Source organism: Gouania willdenowi, chromosome 9 (assembly GCF_900634775.1).
Source record: "Gouania willdenowi chromosome 9, fGouWil2.1, whole genome shotgun sequence".
Taxonomy (NCBI): Eukaryota; Metazoa; Chordata; class Actinopteri; order Blenniiformes; family Gobiesocidae; genus Gouania; species Gouania willdenowi.
This window is the reverse complement of record NC_041052.1, coordinates 31,620,766-31,633,583: the sequence shown is the minus strand read 5'-3', so window position 1 is coordinate 31,633,583 and position 12,818 is coordinate 31,620,766. Positions and strand designations below refer to the sequence as shown.

General features: G+C 36.7%; 1 pseudogene; it reads right to left on the bottom strand.

The window, feature by feature from the left end:
• Positions 1-10,034: 10,034 nt before the first annotated feature.
• On the bottom strand, positions 10,035-12,313 carry LOC114470309 (protein BTG3-like; annotated as a pseudogene).
• Positions 12,314-12,818: the final 505 nt, after the last annotated feature.

Below are 12,818 nucleotides of genomic sequence, written 5' to 3'. Positions count from 1 at the left end.
TGAGTACTTTACAAAAAGAACATTTGATGTGTACTGTATACTTGCAGCAAATTTATTTTTGATACATACAGCTCCAGGTTCTTATTATTTTCAAAAGTCAAATTTCTGTTTATTTGGAAATTCTATTAGCATTGTGTATTGATTTGAGACATATTTACGAACTTCTGTTAAGGACCTGGCGTCTCAACTCTACTTTTCATTTTGTTCACTATCTGTTATAAAGTGTTATGTACAGACTATTGTGTTCTTTAAACATAAGACCACGCAGGTTTTGTGGTATGCCAATGCTATTTTTATTTTATCATTCACTAAGTTCACATGCATCTTCTCCTTACACCCAGTGATATTGTTTTCAATTTATTTATCTTTGATTTTCCCATCATTTTGTTTTGTAACTTGAATGGAGAGAAAGCCCAAAATGGTTGTTATAACGTGCATAACTGTCATGATTTTATTGTTGAAAATACAGTGAATGTGTTTAAAGAAATGCTTTCTTCATGCCTTATTTCTTTGATTGTTTTAAAGTAGTAAAAGATGTAGTTACAAGATAACGCTGGACCAGACCAAGAGTTGCAGAAATAGTTTATGGAGTTAGTCTTCATTTAAAAATAGTGTGGTCAAAGAAATTGAACTCAAAGAATATGTAATAGCTTTATAACTTAATAGTGCAAGATATGTTTAAAAATAATGAAATTTTACCAAAATTCAATATTTGTAAACTACATATAAAACTTAGGTTGAATTAACTAATGCTAATTAAATACGATCAACATAAAAAATGTTTTCAGTTAACACAAAATAGGTATGTGGGTTTAACGCAAAGTGAGTAAATATATTTAACATTAAAGAAAAATGTTGAATAAAAATGAAAAAGTCATGTTTTTGATGTTAATATAATTAAGTAGATTAAACGCATATAATTCATTTTGTGTAATCACAATTTTAATATGTGCAACCGATTGTACATGTTTTTTTCATGTAATACACAGGCTTTTTTTTTCAGTGTAGTCTTTGCAAACTAGTTTTTAGTGGTAGAAGATCATTTTTTAAACGAACATGAAATATTTATATAGTTATACATTTTAAAATTAAATCTAATTTAAATGATTAAATTTGAGTTATTTAATGATAGATCTATGTTCAATTAACATATATATTTTTTTTAAAGCTTAACAAAATAATAATAATATGTTAAAACACCATGAAAAAATTATTTGAGTATAGCGTATGTAATTCATGTAATATGCACGTGATTTTTTTTGTTGTCAAAACATAACTTTATTTAGTGGAACCACTTTCAATGATTTTATTATGTTGGAACAACAGTTTTTTTTTTCTTTCAGTGCTGTATCCAGAATAATAATAATCTTACTCAACAAGAACTGTTGGAATCAGAATCATTAAAAGCCAAACGTTGCCCAACCCTAACAAAGAAGAAACACTCTGTGGTGTGTAGGTGACCAGCCATGTTTTTTTCTTGGCAGAAATACTTTTACATTACATTACATTACTTTTTACTGTACATTCAGCTAACATAAAAATCTGTTTCCAAATATGTAGAATAATTGTGAATTTATCAGTAGCAGTAGTAGTTTTAATATTTTAGTTAATTTTCTGCAGGCACCTTTTTTCTCCATCAAATGTATTTAAAAGAAACTAAAATTAAAGAGAGAATGTTATTTAACTGTCGAACCTTGTCAAAATTTCATTTATTTATATATTTTTTTCAATTTTTAAAAAAAATGTTTATGGTCTTGGTCTTGGTCTCGGCTCCCGAAAGTCTTGGTCTTGTCTTGGTCTCGGCGCATTCTGGTCTCGGGCAAGTCTTGGTTTCGGGCAAGTCTTGGTCTTGGATAGTGTGGTCTTGAACTCAACACTACCTGTGGATGACATCACAGGGTTAGGAAACGGCAATCACGTTTGCTTTGACTATCAGAGCACTTCCACTATGTGACGTAATACGCTGACGCAGCCCTGGTGTTTGTAAACACCAGGAGAATCCATCTTGCAGGCAAGGTTACCATATTTGATCCTTGAACTAAAATGAGTTTGACGCAAACAATTCTAGCCTCTGGCAGGCGCCTCCGACACATCACAGTGAACACAGAAAGACTCAGGAAGAGCTTCTTCCCTCATGCTGTCCTCAGTTAAAAAACATAGATCTGCACATTGCACGTTGACACCTCTGGACAATATAACATTTTTATATTTTTTTATATTCTATACATTCAATTATCATTTTTAAACTATTTTACATTTCTATTTAACTGGACCCTGTTCACTTTGCACTTTGCATATTTTACATGTTGACACTTTGCACTGTTAACAGTATTCTATTCTGTGTTTTATGTTTTGTGCATTCAAATAACGCTTTTTAATTTTTGCTTTGTGTTATATTTTTTCTGCAAATATGTGCATTACTAAATTGAGTGTTTGTTGTTGCATGGCCTTGCGGGACAGTCTTTTACATTTCACTGCACATCTGTATGAGCATGTGACAAATACAAATCTTGAATCTTGAATCCTGAACACAGGGAAAACGTGCACACTACATGCAGAAAGATCACAGCTTGAGTCAAGGAGTCAAACCCTGGGCCTTCCTGCTGTGAAGCAAAAGTGCCAACTACAGATTTACAATAAATCCTGCCACATTCAATCATGATTGGTTGCAAAGTGATTGACTAAGAAGAAAAAGGAGATAACTCATTTAAAGTGTGTTTTAAATCCTATACCACTGGTATTGGGTGGTATCCTCAAATTATTCATTTTGGTGGCAGAAAAGCTGTAGGTTGTGTTAGTTTTCAAATATATTGGGAAATGATGGTGTGATTTTGGTTGGTTGGTTGTTGGTTGGCTTGCCTTTAAATTTAAAATGATTCTTATTTCAAAAGTGAACTGATTATCTTGATTGTCAAATATTTACATTTCAAAGAAATAATGAAGTTTATAACAAAGTTAAAATAACATTTAATCATCTAATAATAACTTAAGGTAGCAATGTAATGCCAAATCTCTTTTACCTGCTTATCCTGCTTGATTTCATCTGATACTTTGAAGGCATTTTAAAAAAATCCCCTATATATGCAGTGATTGTGTTTTGCACTATATAATAATAACGGACTGTGAAAATGTCTCAGGCAAGTGAGTAAAAAGGCTGTAAACTAAAGGCAGAGATATGCGAGCCACTGCATTGTGCATCTTTTGTAAAAGTGGGCCGGGCCTGCATCCAGGAAAACCAGGCGGCTACGAGGGTGCCCTCTGCTGTAAGGGTGCCAAAGTGCACCCCCCCCCAAAAAAAGACCTGGAGCTCAACGCTTTAAAGACAGTGGAGATGATAGCAGACTTCAGGAAGAACCCAGCCCCCCTCACCCCCCTCACCCTGGGAGACTCTACAGTGAGCTCTGTGGAGTACTTCTGCTTCCTGGGGACCATCATCACAAAGGACCTCAAGTGGGAGCTGAACATCAGCTCCCTTGTCAGAAAAGCTCAGCAGAGGATTTACTTCCTGCGGCAGCTGAAGAAGTTCAGTCTGCCAACAAAGATGATGGTGAACTTCCACAGCTCCATTATCCAGTCCATCTTCTGCTCCTCCATCACCATCTGGTACGCTGCAGATACGGCCAAAGACAAGGCAAGACTGCAGAGTATCATCCACTCTGCAGAGAAGATAATCGGCTGCAATCTGCCCTCCCTTCAGGACCCGTACGCCTCCAGGATTCTGAGGCGTGCAGGAAAAATTGTTGCCGACCCCTCCCACCCCGGTCATAAACTGTTTCAATCTCTCAGGAAGAAAGTTTCGGTCAATCAGGACCAGAACCTCAAGACACAAAAACAGCCTCTTTCCCTCTGCCACCATTCACATGAAAACAGCCCCATTTATCAGATTTTCTACCATCACAAATGTTTTTACCAATTCTAAATATATGAAATATATGATCTATTATTGTATCCGTGGCTAAATATATTTTGAAAAGGGTCAAAATGACGAAAAGTAGTGTGGAAATAAAGAAGGTTTGAGATCTAGATTATTCATTCAATACATTTATTTACAAATATACATGTACCATGCAATTATACAAAGAACTAAACAAACAAAGAATAAAAACCAATTACTCCTTCACAGAGGAAGACAAGCAACCTGAAAAATTTTTTTGAAGTCGAGAGAAGAACTTCCTTACTGACACACTCCCTCTCCCTCTCTCTCTCTGGCTTTTTCTTGCTTTCTCACTCTCTTGCTTTCTCTCTTTGGCTTTCTCTCTCTTTCTCACTTTTTCTCTCACTCTCTCTCTTAAAAGTTCAGCACGCCCTGTCCAAAGTCGAGAGAAGAACTTCTGAACTCGTTTCAGGAATCTGCCCGAGAACCTCATAGAGTTGGAGGCGGGGAAGGAGACGTCTTCTGCATTAGGTCCATTGGAAGAGGGAAACAATTTCACAGGAGAACGTGGGACATCCTCAATCCAATCTTCTGATACATGTGTCTCACAATGTCCACATTTGTTGTTTGCAGGAGACAGTGGGGGACTCATCATCCCCATTTTCTGTTTCATGTTTCTTACTGTGCCCATCTTGGCCAGATGAAAGAGTAATGTCATCCATTTCTTTAGTAGGAGGAAAAATAAAAAAAAAGGTTATTTAGAAATTCAATAGAACAACCAGTTGATCACCATGTGCGTGATTGTCTCCACAGTGCAGACACTCACTATTCTCTGCTGTCTGGCTCCTGGGCTGGCTCAGGTATGACCCTGTGATAAAGGGATGCTGAAGAGCCTCAACAGGAGAGATTCTCAGATCCCCATCCAGATGTAACAACTCTTTTAGGAAGTCGATGAACACCTTCCTGTCTTCCATTTCTTCAGCATCCTCTACTTCAGAGATCTAGATTCAAAAAAAAAAAATAAGAGTTAGGTCAATGCACAAGTTCACACCTATCTTGCTCATGACATAACAAAAAAAAAGAAACCGTGAATAAATTCAGCTTATTAACGCATTTCTAAGGTGGGTTGCATTTTAAAAAAGATATCTCTACTAAGTATTTGAACTCAAATACCGTAGAGAACACTTACATAGAGCAGGTCATCCAATGATGAGAAATGAGCACGAGATTTGGGCCACTCCTCTGCTTTCTTTTTGTTTCTAGCTGAGTATTCTTCTGGGGTCTGTGGAAACACAACAACAATGAAAAGGGTTTATGAGAAGTTTAGGGCAACAATCAAGGTTCAACAACAATGAAAACTATGCTTTACCAGCAGCCTCCATTGTGTGCCAAATTCATCCTCTTTACAAAAGAATCTCTGGCTGTACATGCCAAAGCGGAGGTGGTATTTCGACGGCATGCCCAGCATCTCCACCATGCACTTCATCTGCAGAAAGAAAACACAATTACACATATAAGGGGCAGTTACTCAAGACTTACTATACATGTGGAAAAGAGAACACGTGTCATTAAATGGATGGAGGGATGATGTATAAAAAAAGAAAAGACCTACCATGAGGTATTCACAGTGGATAGGAAAGAGATGATCATTGAGGTAGAGAAAGGCCAGCGTACAGCCCACTCCCCACATGTCAATGGCCCCTGAAAATGGAAGGCCAAGACAAACCTCTGGGGCCCTGCGACGCAAAATGAATGAAATACACTTTAGAAAATGTTGCTTAGCATTAACTACCAACACTATAATGACAGAGGTTTGTTACAAAAACACAGAAGTAATTCAGGGTGACACCCTCATACCTGTAGCCGATGGGCTGAAGAATCATCCCGGGACAGATGGCAGAGAATGAAGAAGCCATTCCAAAGTCAACCAGCTTCACTCTGACTGGATCCTCGTCTATGTCGGCCAACATAACATTGTCGGGCTTGATGTCGCCATGCATGACCCTTACAGACTTTAGTCCCTGCAATGCCACCAACAGCTATAGGGACACAATTAGAAAAGACATGATTAGAATAGTTTCACTTATTCAGATTTTTAAGATCAGGTTTGCACTTCAAGCTTTCTTAAATCAATTAGCAAGCATTACCATGGGATTAAAACGATTCTTACCTGCTCTGCAATGGGGCGGATATTGTGTACTTTAATTGAACAGACTAGATGGGATAAATCCACGTCCAACAACTCAAAGACAAGGCAGTTATAGCCCAAGTATTGAAATTGTTCGTAGAATTTAACCACATTGATGTTGTCTGCATTGAATGAGCCGATGGTCTTCAGCATGGACACCTGAAAGGAAATAAGCACTATTAGATCACCTTTATATCGCTGTACCTCAACAGTTCATAGTTAAAGTCCTGTTGGAGGCCCAAAAACTAGGAGAGATCCAAACACCTACCTCATCCTCTATGTCTTGCAAAAACTCCTTCTTCAGAATTTTTACCGCCACTGCGCTGCTGCTGTTATCAGCCCAGCACTTTGCCACTTCTCCGAAGCCGCCTTCTCCAATAAATTGGAGGATGGTGTAATGAGTGGAGTTGCTCTGGAGGACCTGCCCTACCATTAGAGGATGTGCTGTTAAAGTGGACAGACAGAGCACATGGTTAGTATTCAGAATTCAAACATTAAGACTCACACAAACAAGGAAATCTCATCCTGTCCTGGAAAATTACTTCATATAAGAAGTCCTGTCAGCATTGACTGCATGTGTAGGACGTCCTCATTTTTTGTTGATACACTCAGAGTATAACCCATGTTACTTTTCACAGTTAAAAGGTATAGTAGTAGTAGGTAGTAATACATGGTCTCAGTTTTCAAGAGCTCCTCATGCTATATGACATCTATTCTGTAAACATTGAAGTCAAACACTCTTATTTTATGTATTACAAGTACACACCTTTGGGTCTGGAGGCTCTCTCAAACTGTTCCTAACAGCATTAGCTATATCAAATATTGAACTGTTTTTTTTTTTTTTTTCAAGGAAAATTATTTTTCATGATTTGAAACCCGAGTAAATATTTTCTAATAATAATAATTAAATATATTTAAATGTAGTGATTCCCTTCATGACAATGGTACAGTTTTCTTTCATCTTAGCAGATAAAATTTCATCCTCATATTTTGTCTGTATAGTCTGTCTTACCTGTTGAAGCCATTCCTCATTTAGGTTTTCACAGTTTAAGCTTTCAAACTTTATAAAAATGCTAGTTTTACGATTTGATACTCAGAAGAGAGACAGTTCCCAATCTAACCACTAGCACTGAGAGTAGCTACTGCAGTTCTGGTTCTCTTTCATCTCTTCATTATCTTTCATCCTGCAACCATGGCAACCATTGGCTTTCAAGTAAACACATCATGACAGTTTTTCCTATATTCAGGGCCGGCCCTGCCGCCAGGCAAACCAGCCGCCTAGGGTGCCATTTGCTGGTGGGGTGCCGCATTGCAACCCCCCCCCCCAAGAAAAAAAAATTTTAAATTTTAAAATGTATAGTACATATGAAACACACCCTTTACAATCACATGTTTTTTCCTAATTAAAATATTAATATTAAAAATCTGGTGGTACATATACTGTATGTATAACGCCAACATATCTGAATCCATAGCAGACTAACTTTTGGCAACAATAAGTATTTAATACTCTTCAGACATCCTGACCTTTTCATCTGAAATGGTTTTCTCATTCTTAAAAGTATTTAATCATTAATAACAATTATTGTAAAACTTTATGCTGCAAGAGAAAATGGGCTGTATATCACACCCTCATATCCAGCGCTAAACCACAACATTGCTTGATGATTCGAACCGTTTCGGTTTGGATTCGAAAGGCAAAGGCGGGAGCAGCACAAAATATACTGTATTTGGTGAAATTTTGGGGAACAATTTGAAGAAAATTGCAGGATTTTGAAAAAATTTACTGTACTTACAACAATATCAGATTTAAATTGACTTTGATTATGTGATATAGGCGTGGAAAAACTGATCTCTGGAAATAATGTGCATCTTCATTGACTGTGTAGCTTCTATCCCAGAAAAACAGCTTCTTTTCTAGAGCTGTTGTTTACTGAACGCTCATATGTAAATATCCATGTCCATACCACATCTTGTCTTTTTTATTTTACATTGGCCATTGTGTGTGTGTATATATATATATTCACTCTTTATGAGAGCTGCTATTTTTTTTTTTTTTTTTTTTTTTTTACATTGTTGTGCTTTGTGTAGTGACAAATAAAATGATTCTGATTTGGAGGGAATCAGAAATTCTACAACTAAATTAGGTAGTGATTTACAGCAGTGGGCTGGATCCAAGTCCCCCCTTTGTCTGCATTGAAAAAAAAAATTAATGCAGTGGTTCCAACCTTTTTTGGATCGTGACCCCATTTTGATATCAAGAATTTCCCAAAAGACATTTTTTTTTTTTCAAGAATCATGTTTCAGCTCAGATTAATTTATTTTTACTGCATTTTAGTTGAACTAGATTTACATTTCACAAAGTGAAAGCCATTTTTAAATTGTATTTAATGATAAAAATGTTCCCATTGATGTTAAGAAGGCCTTTTATTTGGAATGTTAAACATCCAAGATTGAGGAAAACTCTTCTTAATACTATTACTTTGTCACAAATATCAGGTCGATGCTGTATTGGAAACACTATTTACTTGGAACCGTCTTCCCCCGTTTGGGTCACCATGGAGTCTCATGTGGACAATAAGATTTCCTTACCTGCAACTATAGGTTCATCATTTCCTCTTGTCTTGTCTTTACCTAGTAATAATATAGTAGTCCATCAGTCTCTCAGAATTTGGTTTTAGTTTAGGATGATTTTTGGTCTCAATTAATTTTTCACTTCAAAGTCTGGTTGTTTCAAATCAATTATTTGTTCCTTCAATGACGGATAGTGTATTTCACATTTGGAACAGAAAAGGTTTAAAATGTTTCGCTGATCTATATTTAGATGGACAATTTGCAAAGTTTTCTTTATTTTCAACCAAATTTTGTATTGCCTTTACTCACTTTTGTCCATTTTTTACAGGTTAGACACTATGTGTAGAGTATGACAGCACAATTCCTCTCAAAAACCTCCAGATAATTCTGTCGACAACTTTTTATCAGTCAAACCAACCTCTAGGGGAGCAATATCGGTTCTGTTCAACTTAATTTCACATTTACAATGTTTTTCTGTTGATGCGTTTAAATATAAATGGGAACACGATTTAAATACTACCATTACGGATGATATGTGGGAGTCTATCCATGGCCAGGTTCACACTATATCAATGTGTGCTCGACACACACTCATTCAATTCAAGATAGTTCATTGTGTGCACTTGTCCAAGGCTAAGTTAGCGCGCATGTATCGGATGTGGACCCAACTAATGGAAAGTGTGGTAGAGCACCTGGTACATTGCTTCACATGTACTGGTCCTGTCCTTCATTGGTCAATTTTTGGAACTCAGTTTTTCACACAATTTTCAATGTCCTGCATCACCAAATTAGGCCAGATCCAACCTGTGCTATTTTTGGTGTAGCCCTGGATCTTAACTTGCTAAAAAAGCAGCTCAGAGTGCTACATTTTTCTTTATTATAGGCCAGAGATTTTATAATGTTTAAGTGGAAAGATTCCACGGCCCCTTCACATTCACAATGAATAAAAGATGTTATGTCCTGTATGGATTTGGAAAACATTAACTACACAGTTCATGGATCTGAAGATAAATTTGATAAATTATGGCGCCCTTTCCTGGATTACTTTGAAAGACCTACAACTACAGCCTCTGAATACCCCACTGACTCCCCCTACCCCCTCTCCTCCTCAAACCCTCTTTATTTTTGTTCACTTATTTACTTTTATTTATAGGCATATGAGTTTTATTTTTTAATTTTATTGAAATGTTTTGTCTGTGTAGTTTTTGTTTTGTTTGGCAGCTACCAGTAAATTTCTGTTTAATGTTTATGAAGTAAAATCAAAGAAAATGTAAAATTGGACATATGTTTATTGTACATTGTTTAAAAAAAAATAAAAATAAAAAAGACCGTTACTGTACATTGATATATTGTTCAAAAAAAGAAAATAAAAAAGACCCTCAAAAGATAAGGAGGGGGGCCTTGGCTCTGGTGGAGGAGGCACCGGTAGCTGTGCTGAGGCTATGGAATTTTATGAACCATTCCTGACAGCTTCTTTTTGGGTTCCCAAGCTGGAGCATCTGGATTTAACGCCTGGGGAAGAAAAGGTTGAAGATCAGTTCAAACACAGAAGCACCAACAGTTTAAGAATAAGTGAGGGGGGTGTGGGCTTCTGCTCCCTGGGTTACCTGGCACTTCCTGTTGGTGACGGTGAGGGGGGAGGAACGTGTGCTCCCCTCATCAGATGAACCCGAGTGATAGTCCGATGTCATCTCATCCTTATCGGAGGAAAAATGTGGCAATTGAGAAATGGAAATTCTGCTCTCCGTACCTGTGCAACAATAACACACACACACACACAAAAAAAACATGTCAGTTCAATGACAAACCATTTAATTTAATAGTATGACCCCAGACACACATATCTGACATGAACATACCATATCTGACCCCTCCCACATATCAGAATAAATGTTAAAACGGCCAGCCTCCCATTTTACAGGAAAATATCTTGGAAATGTTTGATATGGTCTCAAAACATGAGGGTTTAGTCTGTGTCATTTGTTTCATTTGGACTCAAGTTTTGCGCAAAATCCCACCCAGTCATGTGTTTACATAGAGTGAGATTATGATCAAGATTGTGTATGTAACACTCGCTATTTATGGAAGAATAATTGCATGTATATGCATGATATTGTCCCAAAACATGCATGTGAGGCATTTCCATGTCATATTGGGACCAGATTTTAAATAAAAAGCAAAAACTAAAAAGGTTTGGATTTAATTTTCTGATTCAGAACATGAATTCCATGATCACGAATAATCAGAGGCTTTAATGTATATAATTTTTCTTGATTATCAACTAATATTGTATTTTGTAAAACAGACGTCAAATGTGGGTGGGGCTAAACATAAGCTTGGTTTGACCAGAGTGTATAGTGTTTATGCTCTGAATAAACCAATAAACTAAACCTAGGAATAGAAAGTCTAAAAAACAGAGTGAAGAATAATTGTGTGTTTTTGTTCCTCACCTGCCACAAACCTCTCCTGGATCCACCCAAAGAGTGATTTCCCAGGGCAGCCCCAGGTCACCGTAGTGAACCCCACTTTCACTGCAGGCACGCAGCAGCTCCTGGTCATATTTGTGGAACGCGTTCACTCTGATGCACCTGAAAAACACACAAGGATCAGCGCTTTTAGCTGCTGAGGCTGACCAGAGGACAGCTAGGGTCACTCCATGTCATTTCAACACATTTTCAGGACATCACATGCACTTTGGTCTTAAAGAATTCTGAAATGTTTACCAATTGTTCCTTAATTATTCCATTATCACACTTTTAAAGAGACGGAATGACCCACAAACCATGGGTGTCCCGCTGAGCGTACCTGTACGCCTGGCCTTTGCTGGGCTTTTCAGGGACCCAGTGTCCCTCAAACTTCTCCTGCAGCGCCACTGTTAGCCTCTCAGCAAACAAATCCATTTTCTCCACCTCCACCTTATTCTTTAATTTCACCAGCCTTTTCAAGAAGGAAACCACCGCTGCAATCTCGTTCCTCATCCTCTATAAGTAAAATAATAAAAACTTATATGATGATATACATAAAACAAATAAAACCAAACAAGGTGTAAAAATGTCAAGAGATAGAAAACCAGAATCCTGACCTAAAATCCCAACCCTATAATAAAATCCACAACATTTTTGTTTGCTTACATGTAAATAACATAAAGTTACTATGAATATCACAAACTGAACAGTTAATCAGATAAATATCAAAAGTTTGATGTAAGAAATCATTATATAGTTAGATATTATTTAACATTTCTATAGTCTTTTGAGTGATCAGCAAACACACACATCTTCTTTCATATCTTTCAGGTGAGATACATTTAAGAATATCATTTATTTTCAAAGGAAGAGAAACAAACTCTAATTTAACACTTGCCTATTAAATTTACTTTTTATCCATAAAAAAAATAATTATACATTTTGAAAAACGTTGCTACAAGTTTCATTGTCTGCACTTATGAATGTAAAATTATACCAACATTAAAACTGACTTACACACAAAAAAAAGTAATTTTATCCTGTGTTTTAAAACCAAACTTAATCTGACAAAACTCAAGTAATTCAATCCTGGAAGAAAAAAAAAAGTCATGTTGCTGTAAAAACTCACACATTGCTCACGGGGAGCCTCTGGTGGTCACAATGTAAAATGCATATTTAAAATATTACACTTACTTTATTTGTTTGTGTCCGTCTTTAGTTATTGACTCAAATGGGGAGAATAAAACATGTAGTTTATCACCAGACTTTGTCTTAGAACTACTTCAGAAGCTGCTTTCATCTTCTGATTAGTTGTGTTTACGACAGTTAAAACCATGGCAACCGGCGCAGAGTCTGCGCATGCTCAGATGGTTCTAGCTGTGGTAGACACGTGTGTTGTCTGTCGTCTCCATCCGTGCCTGCTTCATACAGTCTACTTAAATATTCCCTGCTAGGTGAGCTGAAAATATTCATGGTGTAACACTGACTGTACTGTAATTGACTGTCATGGAATATACGTTTTAATGTCTTGTTAAGTTGTATTTTCTGAGGGAATGTTACTATAATGCTAATCACTGTTTAAGCTAATCGCTAGTTAGCTGCTGTGCTAAGTAGCTTCAGAAAGGATGGTAATTTATTTTTGTGCACAATTTAAGGACTATATTTTTATGTAACAATATCATTTATCTAATTTTTTAATATCATGGCTGAGAAAAGG